Below are 9412 nucleotides of genomic sequence, written 5' to 3' on the forward strand. Positions count from 1 at the left end.
ATTTTCTATGTATACAATCATGTTATCTATGACAAAAGAGTTTTATTTGTTCATTTTCAATCTCCTTCTCTCCTTCCTCCCTTCCTTCCTTTCTCCTTCCTTCCATATTGCAATTAGCTAAAATCTTCATATGAACCTAAATAGAAGTGGTAATGGTGGACTTTGTCATATTCCTAAACTGAGCAAAAAAGTATTCAATATTTTACCTTAAGTTATGATGTTAGCTATAGAATTTCTATAGATGCACTTATATTACTGCTTCTTTGAAAAGACAAGCAGTCTGTCTCTAATAGCTGACTTTAAGATCTTTCTTTGTCTTTGGTTTTCTCAGTTTTAGTCTGTTGTGGCTAGGTGTGAATTTCTTCTAATTTATATAGCTTAGGGTACATAATACTACTTAAACCTGTGGCTTGGTGTCTTTCATCAGTTTGGGAAAATTCTCAGCCATTATTTCTTAAAATACTGCTTCTGCCCCGTTTTTCTCTATTCCCCCTCTGATTCTCCAGTGTTAGACCTTTTCAACATGAGCCACATGTCTTTCATGCTCTTTTCTGTATCTGTTGTTCTTTTTACTCAATATGATTCAGTCTGGATTTTTCTACTGACCTAGCCTTCAGCTCATTAATCCTCTCTTTAGTGGTGTCCAGTCTCTTGTTAAAACTGCCTACTGAGTTCTTACTATCAGTAGCATTTTTCAAATCAAGAATTTCCAACCAAATGTAAAATCAATAGCTCGCGGGAAGCAGCCACATAGCACAGGGAGATCAGCTCCGTGCTCTGTGACCACCTAGAGGGGTGGGGTAGGGAGGGTGGAAGGGAGATGCAAGAGGGAGGGGATATGGGGATATATGTATATGTATAGCTGATTCACTTTGTGATACAGCAGAAACTAACACACCATTGTAAAGCAATTATACTCCAGTAAAGATGTTAAGAAAAAAAAAGAATTTCCATATGATCCTTTTTAATAGATTCTAGTTCTCTAGTGAAATTATCCACCTTGTCAACTATTTTGTTGAATATATTAATCACAATTGTTTAAAAGGCTCTGTCTGAAACTGCAATATCTCAGCCCCCTTTGGGTCTATTTCTATTATCTTGTTTTCCTCATAGTCTGATTCTTAACTGCCTGGTAATTTTTTAATTGAATTCTGCACATAATGCACAAAAACCTGTAGAGGCTGGGTTCTCTCCTTTCAGAGAGGACTTGCTCGCTCCTCTAGCAAGCAGCAAAGGAGCAAAAACACCTCAATCCAATCAGAAACCAAGCTGATCTTGGCTGGTTAGCAATCTTTGTCAGGCTCAGACTACCTCTGCTTCATCCCCACTTGTAGGGTACAGGCCTCCTGGAGTCTTAACTAAGAATCTGTGTTATTTCCTAAGGCCCTTCTCCTTGGTGGATTCTCAAACTACAATTTTTGTCTTTCCAGCACGATAGACTGCCCTGTTTTTCAGCCTGCATTTCTGTGCAGCTGTATCAACAGATTCCTCAAAAGGAAAACTGTTGCCTAGATTTAGGTTCATTCTGGGCTTCTCTTCTCTTGGGGGGAACTTAGTCCCTCAAGTCCTGGCTGTCATGGAAGCCTCAAACTCTAATTTTTGTGTTCCCAGCTCCATGAGATTGCCTACAGCTCTGCTGCCTTCTCCTCCTCTTGGCAGCTGCCCTGAGCCTTTTTGGTCTCTTGACCTGCACCTGAGAGTCAACTAATGCCAACAGGAGAGTAGCAATATGCAGAAAGCTGGCCTCAACTCAGTGGGCCTCCCTTCTCTCCAGGATCTCACTGCTCAAGTCTGGTGCCTTAGCAGCAATCTGACACCTTCAAACAGATGTCTCTGTTTTAATATTTTATATGTATTTCCAGTTGTTCTTGGTGGGAGCACCGATTTGCTACAAGCTACTTCATCACAGCCAGAAGTGAATAACTAAATAATTTTTTGATATTTATTAAGTCTCTACACATGACAGAACCTACTTTTTGATAAGGCCATTGTTCTTAAGAGGATTACTTTTCAAAGTGATAAAAAACATTTGTACCTTTTTCTTCCTATATTTGGTTTTTGTCCCTTTTTAAAGCTCTGAGAAGAAACAGTGCAGGAGAATGGTCATTGGTTTATTAGTTACACTAATGAACACTCTCTTCTAAATAATTCAGTTTACATAATGCAAGTTAACATTACATCCTTGGCAATTTGTGTAACTTTAGATCTCTGGTAATCATGGTTACCAATGTCGGCTCCAAACAACTCTACAATGTAGATTATTTCCTTTTCTCTGAAGAGGAAGCTGAGACAAAGAGTGGGTAAGAATGTTGCCCAAAGTTCCAGATTTTGAGGCAGGGTTGGAATGGAAACTGAATAGCCCAGGTGTGGCGATCTCAGCTTGAAATTATGTTCTAATGAACAAAGAGCTTGGTGGGAATCTTTGTCCTTAACCAGCTGGGAACTATAAGCTACATGATTAGGAGATGGACGGGCAATTTACCACAAATTGTACCTTAGCCGAGTTCATCTGGACTTCTTTACTCTTGACATTTAAAGATCTTTCACAACTGATTGCAAAGTAGGCCAATTCTCCCCCCTTCCATTTATTACGAGTGAGTCAAGAGGCGAGGGGCCTCTGAGCCTCAGTGCCGCAACTTACCCTCAGACTATCTGCTCAGATGGAAGAAATGGGACTTGCTGTGTGGGAATCTTTTCTTGTGATGCTTAGAACACGGAGTAGCCTCTTGATCGATTGTGAGATATACAAAGACCTCTGAAATCTCCCAGATTTTTAACTTGTAACTGAAGGACTGTCAATACAGTCATTTAACAGACATCTTAGTGTAAATAAGATCTGAGGTCAAATGTCAAGCCCATGTGGGAAAAGTAAACTCTAGAAGGAGAGGAAAAGAGGCCCACTTGGGAAATTTGGAACAACATTGGGCTCTGAGGAACAGTTTTCATAAACTTAGAGAAGAATCACAGGGCCATGACTTACGGACGCCAGAAAAATGGTTCGTTTGGACTTAGGGGTCCAAAGAGCAGAAGTTCCTGGGGCCTTTGTGCAAAGAAAGGTTTTTTTTGTTGTTGTCATTGATAATATTGTTCTAGGCAGAGAGGTTGGGATTCCAAACATCTAATCAGAGGCTTCTAATTAGCCCATGGAGGCCAGCTTTTCATCTTCTCCTCAACTCTTCACTGACTCCTATGGTTATCTTTCCAAAGGCAGAGATGGTAGAACAACCTGAGGCTACTCTTTGGGCTTTAACAATTACTTTTAATAACTGTCTATCTAACTCCAATACTACACTCTCTTCTACCCTCATGTCTCCAGCTACTTGGCTATCCCACTGTCTCTGCAAACTCAACATGAACAAAACCAAACTCATCAAGTGTTTCCCACAAAACTCCAATCTTTCCTATTTCTGTGTTACTATCATCCCTCAGGTTCTGTGCTATATTATTTTGTACGTAAGGTCAGACCCAGGTTAGGGGAAAGGTATTGTGCAAAAGACCTTAGTGAGTAACATTATCTGTCCTTTCACAGGCAGAAATCCTTCAAAAACAATACAGAAATCAATGAGTAGGACGGCAAATCCTGAGCTCCCAGACCCATTTTAGGCCTGCACTGGATTCTGCCTGCCACACTCCTCCACGACGGTGCTTGGAAGCCCGGAGAGCTGCTCGTCACATCTCTAGTGGGTCTCTAATGGAAACGAGCACCAAGAGAGGGAGCTGCGAATCCAGGGCAGCGTCAGCTCTGGCAGATGGCAGCCCTGGCACAGCCAGCAGTCTCTGCTGACTCTGTGGTCACGGAGGCCACGACTGGAATCCTTTCGGACCAAGAAGCTAAGGCCCTGGGAGGTGAAGGGAGAGACTTGATCAAGACAGAACTGAAACCAGGGGGACACTGACAGTAATTCGACTGCCCTCAGAGGATCCTCTGCTAATTTCTGTAATATGATTGACACCTGTAAATGGTCTCCAACTGAAGTCCTCTGCAATTGCACTTCCTCTCAAATCCAACATCAATCTTCAAGCAATTACTCTGCCAGCTCGGAAACCTCTAGTGGTTCCTTTTTGCCAAAGTCCTACCAGATGAAGCTGTAATGGTTGCTTGGCATTTAATGCTCTTCATGTCTGGCATTTAAGGACACTGAACCACTCTGGCTCTATGAAACGGAGTCCATGCAGTGCAGGGATTTAGCGCTCGGACTTGGGCCAGTGTGCCTCCTTGTGAAACCTGGTTCTCCCGCTTCCAGCTGTGTGGCCTTGGGCACGTCACTAAACTTCCAGGTGCCTCAGTTTCCTTATCTGTAAATGAGGATGATAATAGGACCTACCTCATGGAGCTTTTGTTAGGATTAAATGAGTTAAGTTCTTACAGAAATGTTACCTATTATTATCAAATGTCACCCTACTTCAAACATCCTGTAAGGCAAACCCAACCATTCAGTTCCCCGAATACCCTCTCTGGGCTCTATCACTGCAGGGCTCTTTCTCCCCATGGATGGACTGCCCAATGCCAACCTCTCAGTTCGGGTCCTACCCATCCTTCAAGGTCCAGCTCACATCTTATCAGCCCCACACAGCCTTTCCTATTTCCTTGGAAGAAGGGGATCTTTTCTCCCGCTGAAAGCCCTATGCATGCATCTCTTGTTACATACATGTCTATGTTATGGTTACTATAATCATGCCTTAAATGAGAGGGAAAATAAAAGTGCTTTGCATATTATAAAACGCTCCACAGATGTGATTCTAATAATGATAATGGTATCATCTTGTCTCCACCACAGTACTAGGAGTTGAGTGAGGGCAGGGATCACATCTGTTATCTTTGTTTCTCCCACAGAACTTTACCAAATAAAGTTTGTGAATACGTTTTTTTTTCAATGGATGAGTAAAGGATTAACACTGAAGGGTAGTTAACCGGATGTGTTTCCCATGGAGAGGTCACTGAGGGAGTGAAAGCATGATGCAAACATACTGATGGGAGGAGGGGGACTATTTTCTGATGGTGGGTATTTTTCAGGGAGGGCAGGCCTATGTAGGAGGCCATCAGAGAAAGTTCTGAGAAGCCAAAGGGTGGGCAAGTTAGGATGTTCAGCACCTTTAAAGGTTCCTTCCAGGCCTCCTTTTCAATTCAAACCAGGGAGTTGCTCCAGGCTTTGTTTCCCACCTTCTATTTCATGCCGTCTCTCTCTCTCTCTCACCAAGTTTCTCAGGTTTCCTTCTGTGTCAGTTATAGTTCTTTGTTGCAAGTTAACAGAAACTAACTTTGTCTCACTCAACCAAAAGAAAATCTACTAGATGAACAGTGAGGGCTCAAAGAACAATGAAAGCTAGAGCCAAAGCTTGGAGAAAGACAGGGGTAAAGAGAGGTCTAGAGGTCTAGGCTTCAGGAACCACAGCGGCCATCACACCGCGGGAAGAGCCCAGTTACAGGCTGCTCTCGTGGTTGTGTCCTTACTTCCTGGACCCACCTGCCAAGTCAAAGCCCTAGGAGACAAACACTGACGGGCCAGGCTGGGTCACATGCTCATGCCAGGCTTCAGCGGGAGGGCAAGTAAAAGATCTGGCCCTTTTGGCTTCTGTCTGAGGAAGCAGGCACTATGTCCTGTCATAAGGGCACACAGTGAGGCAAAGTTGATTCCCTGAAAGGAAATGTGGGTGCTATTGAGAAGAAGAACCGGATGCTAACAGCTGAATGACCAAAACCAGCCGTCACACTATGCCTTTGGATCTCCTTTTGATTCTCCTTTCCCACCTAGCCCATCTGCACGGACAGCTCATTTGAACAGTTCTCTGGTGTTCTGATCTCACTTCTCCCCCAAGAGGCTGCCTTTCTTTCTTGGTGGCACATGCTGCTGCCTGAGAGCAAAGGATGACACGCCCCATGCTCCTAGGATGTCCAAGCCCAGGTCCAGTGCCCTATGCCCATGCTTATCTGCAGAAGTGGTAGAGAGCAGACAGAGGGTGTGTGATGGGCCTGTGGCCTGGAGCTTAGGCACTGGAAGGTGACAGTAAAGAGAGAAGGTGAGAAGGAAAGCAAAACAAAGTTATCCCTTAGACATGCTATTCCATCCCTCACCCACTGCGCAGTTAGTGCTAAGGAGCGCAGGGAGGAGTCAAGCAGAGCCATCTTCATTTTAAGTTCTGTTGTCTGGAACTACTGTTTGCAGTGGGGTCTGCTGTGAAAGGAACAATGAAAAGGGAGGGAAAGTTTGCTGGGGGAGGCATTTCTGGGCAAGGTCTCCTCATGAATAAAATGTGACACAAGGCAGGGATGACCCCCTTTCTGTTCCTGGTCTGTGTCGTCTGCACGTGACACCTGGAACAGTGGCAGCCATCGTGGAGCTATGAGGAAACAAGCCTGAGGACAAGAGCCTACTCCCTGAAAATACGAGAGAGAAAAAGGAATCAGACTGGATCTTGATGATGTTGCTGGGTTGCTTCATTAATGGACCCTGGAACTTGGAAAGTCTTCCAGACTATCAGGAATCAGATAATATATTTCATTACTGTTGAAGAAAGATATCAGTAGAAGTGTTTTCTGTTACAACTGAAATCATCCTACCTGATACAGTCTTCTAGCCACTACTCTCAACTCTGGGCACATCTAAGACCCACTGACATCATCTAACCTTGGAGTATGAGCCTACAGAGGGAAATTCTCCCCACCCAAAAAAGGAGAAGGCTCTCTGCAGCTGCACAGTTAACACATGTCTCAGGCCAGCCCTCCTACTCCTCCTTTGTCTTTTTTGGACAAGCATCATGTAATTTGGGACCATAGATATTGGGTAATTACCATGGCAATGATTAGGGATTCACTTCAGGAATAAGGAAATATAATTATAGTCCAATTGCAGCTTGTTTCCATGACAACAGGGGCAATTGTAATTGATCAGCACTTTTCTTCCTGAGCAGATCCGTGAGTCTCATTCAAATGAAATGCTAAAGAGCAATTAACTATCCTCATCAAACAGACTAGAGTTGCTGAAAGAGCCTGAAGTCAGATTACACTTTGTGTGGCGTCTTGGAGGCTCATCCTGGGCTCTGGTAGTTTATGAAAATATTTGGTACTCAATAGGATATAGAGTACCAAATCACCTAATAATTACAATAGAAACAGGATACGTCATAAAAAATTCAAGGAAGAGGAAGAAAGTTTGGAATCTTAAAACACACGTTCTCTGAACTGGAAGTCAAAGGATCATCTACTTCAGCCCCTTGGCTCAGTCCCATGCCTAGATCACGTAGGACGAGCAATCGTCTAGCCTGCCTGTAACGCTCTGTAGGGGTTCCACGGGCTTCCACGCTATCTGTTCCACTCCTCAGATGCCCGACCTGGAGAAAGATCTTTTCATAAACCTCTCTAGCCAGGCTTCCCTGGTGGCGCAGTGGTTAAGAATCCGCCTGCCAATGCAGGGGACACGGGTTTGATCCCTGGTCCGGGAAGATCCCACATGCCCAAGGAGCAAGTAAGCCCGTGGGCCACAACTACTGAGCCTGTGCTCTAGGGCCCGCGAGCCACAACTACTGAAGCCTGCGTGCCTAGAGCCCGTGCTCCGCAAAAAGAGAAGCCACCGCAATGATAAGCCTGTGTAGTGCAACACCCGCGCACTGCAACAGAGTAGCGCCTGCTCGCCGCAACTAGAGGAAGCCGCGCACAGCAGCGAAGGCCCAACACAGCCAAAAATAATAAATAAATAAATAAATTTATTTTTTTAAAAAACCTCTCTAGCCACTGTTGGAATCAATTTAGTCTTGGTCTATGCTCTGGAAATAGAAAGCTAGTTATCGACAACCTCTTTATCTCAGTAGTAATATTATGCCCTGCATTTGTAAAGTGCTTTTTTATAGCGGATAGTGTAATGTCATGTGCATTTTCTTGTCCTCATAATAATCCTTGGAGACAGCATATCCATTTAACAGATAAAGAGGCTGGCTTGGTTAAGGTCACACAGCTCATGAGTGAAAGCACCTGTATTCACAAGAGGACCCCGCCCCCCCGCCCAGCTCCTGATCTGCTGCTCTCCCACATCTTGTATCTCCAATAATTGCCGAAACTGATGCATCACCCTTCTTTCCCCCAGACTTACTCAGCCCAGCTCTATCTGTTCTCCTGTTTAGTCCTAATTTTCATGCATTTAATGCTTTTGTACCTCTTCTCTACTCCCTGTTCAATTTCAGCACATTCCAGGTTCCTATGGATAGGATAAATGATCAAGTAAAATAAGTCTTTTCTGACTTCATCTTCTGAAAAGCAGCAAGGTCAAGGGACCTAAGCACGCTCGGTAATCAGGGAGCCTGAGCTTCACTGTAATTTCACTGGTGACATGCTGTCTCACTACACCAACCGTGTAATTTTCCTTTTCCAGCAGGTCAGAGGGACAGCGATACTCTTCATCATGATGGGAAACTGAAGGATGAATGAGACGAACCCTGACTGGTACAGTGGGAAGAGTCAGTACGGTAACAAGGGCAGGATTCATGAACTCATTCATTCAGTGAATCATAACTGAATGCCTGCTATGTGCCAGGCACAGTGCTAGAGGCTGGAAATACGATGAAAGGCAAGGCCTGCTTTTACAGAAGTTGTGTGAACATTGGCGGCAGGGGTCCCGATCTAGGCTCAGGGGGCCAGAGAAAGCTTGCTCCCTCGAGGAAGGTGCATTTGTGCAGAAAACTGAAGGATGAAGAGGAATTAGCTGGGGGAAGGAGGTGGAGATGGGGGTGGGGCTGTTCTAGACAAAAGGATTACCATGTGCAAAATCAGCTGACCTGGAGTCCAGTCATGTCTCTAACACTAACAGCACTTGTGAAGTGAAGGTACTGGATCAGCACTAAAAACGACCTGAAACTTTTAACACTGGTGTGCGCACGCGTGTGTGTGTTTGTCTATATCTGTGTGTGCTGGTGGCGGGGAGAGACTACTGAATAAGGGTCTCATATAAGTGAAGAGCACAATTTACATTATTGGGGCGGGGGCAGGGGTGTGGGGTCAGCCAGAGGCATATATTTCAAGTAGGCGGACTCAAACATGACCTGTATCTTTCCCCAGGTCCTCTCTCTGCTATCAAGATGCCCAGGGACCCCCAATGCAGGGCACAAAACCCTCAAGTAAATGGGAGCAGCTGCTTACCCTTCCAAGCTAGCCTGTTACACTCTGCACCTATGTCCTACTTCAAAATTATCCCTTTCTGTTCCACCCCAAATTTCTATCTCCTATTTTAGGGTTTCAGAGGAGGAATATACGCCCCTTGTCTCTCCTGCCAACATGAACTTAACCACCTCAGCCAGGTATAACCTCATCAAGACTACATTCATTCCTTTCTTAAAAAACATCTTGGGCTTCCCTGGTGGCGCAGTGGTTGAGAGTCCGCCTGCTGATGCAGGGGACACGGGTTCGAGCCCCGGTCCGGGAGGA

Source organism: Physeter macrocephalus, chromosome 7 (genome assembly GCF_002837175.3).
Source record: "Physeter macrocephalus isolate SW-GA chromosome 7, ASM283717v5, whole genome shotgun sequence".
Lineage (NCBI taxonomy): Eukaryota > Metazoa > Chordata > Mammalia > Artiodactyla > Physeteridae > Physeter > Physeter macrocephalus.